The sequence below is a fragment of the Silene latifolia genome, chromosome X (assembly GCF_048544455.1).
Source record: "Silene latifolia isolate original U9 population chromosome X, ASM4854445v1, whole genome shotgun sequence".
In the NCBI taxonomy this organism is placed as follows: domain Eukaryota; kingdom Viridiplantae; phylum Streptophyta; class Magnoliopsida; order Caryophyllales; family Caryophyllaceae; genus Silene; species Silene latifolia.
The window spans coordinates 95,843,677-95,846,786 of record NC_133537.1 but is presented as its reverse complement, the minus strand read 5'-3'; the positions used below and the strand labels follow the sequence as shown (position 1 = coordinate 95,846,786).

At 37.5% G+C, this 3,110-nt stretch overlaps 1 long non-coding RNA gene across 1 annotated transcript; it reads right to left on the bottom strand.

The window, feature by feature from the left end:
* Positions 1-202: 202 nt before the first annotated feature.
* LOC141623474 (uncharacterized) lies at positions 203-2,717 on the bottom strand. The gene is made up of 4 exons (XR_012533401.1): positions 1,937-2,717; positions 1,654-1,786; positions 1,460-1,494; positions 203-667 (listed from the first exon to the last, which is right to left on the bottom strand). It is a non-coding gene; the product is annotated as an uncharacterized LOC141623474 (long non-coding RNA).
* Between the last annotated feature and the right edge of the window lie 393 nt (positions 2,718-3,110).

Genomic DNA, 3,110 nt, shown 5'->3' with positions numbered 1-3,110 from the left:
ATGGAGACATGTATATGGCACGTAATAAATCATTAAGTTCCAATAAATTATGTGGGAGGATAAATCTCCGTTAAGTTACTCATGATCCCAGCAACTAAGCATTATTAAAAGTTGGAGAGCTAATAAAAGCACACCACAAACAACTTTTTAATATAACACAAAGCCTATCCTCTTAACTGTGCAACTGTGTGACATCCACAGATCACTTGAAAAGTTGCAGGATTAAGATTAACTTCGGTTTCATGTTTAACATTACATACATGGCATTCAGTAGTAGCTGAAAATCATGAAGATTCAACTTAGTACAGAAGCAGAAGACCCGAACAATCTACTTTATCATTCTAACTTATAGGGGCATTACTGATGAAGTGATGAACTAAACAAAAAAAAAGCGACAACAGCAAGAAAATATGAGCATGAAGTCTAAAAAGGAGCCAAATTGAAGTTCAGGATCTCATTAGCCATTCTTTAACGTCTAAACCCGCCCATCTTACAAGCATTCATTCTGAACCTTGCCTGACAACAACAAGACTCACCTCTTTGGGATGGTTCAATCCGAATTTCTGAGCAACATTCCATTGATCAAGTCGAGACATGCCAATGCACGGTCCTTAAGCCACGTTCAAGTCGATTTGCCGGAACACCTCCTCGTTTGCATCATAGTCCTCTGTCAAAGTACATGTCACCAAATCAAATTATCATTTGGTTAAATTTTCTTTGAATTCAACATATGGAAATCATATATATAGAACTGCCATAAACACGTTAATAATACTAAGTTTTATGATCAACTTACCACAAAAAGCCAAAGCAATCGTTATTACTAGAAGAATACTTTCCCCCCAATTTAAGTAACACTAGCGATTAGCCGATTACCATCTAATTAAGGCACTACTAGGTTTAGGACACCGCCCCCCTTGTTTGTTTTGGTTGCACCCTCGTTCCGAAAATAAGGGAAAAGGTTTAGGACACCGCCCCCCTTGTTTGATCCCATTAAATTGTTAGATACACTTCTTTACGTGACTAGATACGTAGCTTTGGCTAGCTAAATACACTCATTAAGTTACTAGGTACATACCTTTAGCTAGCTAGATACACTTTCTTAAGTTACTAGATACATACCTTGACCTTGGTAGATACACTCTTTTAAGTTACTAGATACATACCTTTAGCTAACTAGATACACTGAAACATGTGGTTTGCTTAAGACCTTATAAACACGCATTTCATGCTGCATATGGCTTAAGTATGCCAACTTTCAAGGTAATAAGAGCATACTGATAAACTTGTGTCCAGATCCAGCATTCTATAAACCAAATCAACAAGAGTTTCAATCATAACATTTTAGAGATACTAATTTAGAGCTTTTAGACTAGTAAGAAACTATAGAACCCTGATGCTTATTTTCAAGATCCCCCCATATAGGTCTAATTTTTCTTACAAAAATTAAAAAGAATACCCAGTCGTAGAAGATGCCACAGGAGCTGCGGGAGTCTGCAGAAACGCGACAAACATTAAGCCAAACAATATTCTTAATTCTACCCATGAAAGTGCAATTCTTAGAAGCTCTTACTCAATAAGAAAAGCTGTAAAATTTTCACCAAATAATTGGCAAAGACGATGTCAATAGTAATAGACAATCAGGAAGTTGACCTGGGTGATACACATAAATGACGGAAAATGATCATCTGATGCAGGGACCTCAATTGTCCTCCCCAGTTGCCAAGTATAAAGACATTAAAGAACATCACAACAGCACTAATAGCCATCACAATTTCAAAAAATTCTGCAAATGAAAAACCGATCTCAATAAACCGCAAAATGATCATCTGATAAATCAATCAATAAATCAAACAAAGATTCAAATAAATGACGGAATGAATACACAAGTAAACACCACTATAATTTGAGGACATTAGTTGATGTAGGATCTTACTTGGTCCAGATACACATATTATACATTCAAATACACTCGTCGATTTGTGTATCTTAGAGTAGTATTATGTGTACTTGGAGCATAATTTTGTGTATCCACCTATGACCACCTTACCCACCACCACAAGTAGTTAGCGACTTCCTGATAACCACCGACAATGTCAACGCCCACCTCAGACGGCACCGAAGACATCAGTGAACAACTCCGACGGCGCAGAAGATATCACTAAAGACCTCAAATGGCGCCGGCGACATCCACGAGCTTCTCAAACCACAACCAGCAACCTCGTCACTACCACCATCGCCGCTCAACAACAACCAACACCTCCTCGTCAACCGGAATCCCCACAAACACCCATCCCGTCGACATTCTTCTTCGCAGATGACCGTTCCACCAACACTTGTCCCACCGCCGATGATATTTGTTAATATCTCATGCTTTTCTTTCAATTTAAATATTAGATCTATAATAAAGGAACGAAAAATTCAAAAAACTAATCCTACCATCCAATTAGTCGAAAAATTCCGACCCAAAATATTCTTCTCTGGCCGGCGACTAAAGGCAACGCGGTATCACATCTCCGGCGAGAATCTTATGGTGAAGGATAAGGGCGTTTCAGGTGGGAGTGAAAATGGAAGATTTGTGAGAGCGTTGGTTTAATAACATATTTTTATGTTACTGGTGAAGTATGTACCGTCACCGGCGGTCGTCTGAAAGTTTCGATTGGTGGTGGAAGAAGGGAGATTGATGTGATGTTAGGTGTACTGGATAAGCAGTAGTTACATGGAGGGTGATGCGTTTGGTTTACTGCGCTTAACATAATGTGTTTTATTGTTTTGGGTAGTTCGTACTGAACTTTAGTTCGTATATATATATATATATATATATATATATATATATATATATATATATATATAGTCAAGATCCGGTGAGAACTCATAAATATTTGAGGATTGAGTAACGAATGAAATATCAATCGTTCTTCTAAACAATATCAGTCGTTGATATCAGTCACTGATAAGTGTAAAAAAAAAACACTCAGCCTGGGTAAAAAAACATAACACGTAGCCGATTTTATTCCACTCTCAATCAACAACAGGTTTTCCCCAACTTCTCTCTTCTTCTTTCAAACTTCAGAACTTTATTCTTCAGTTGATTTCTCTACACTTTTTTT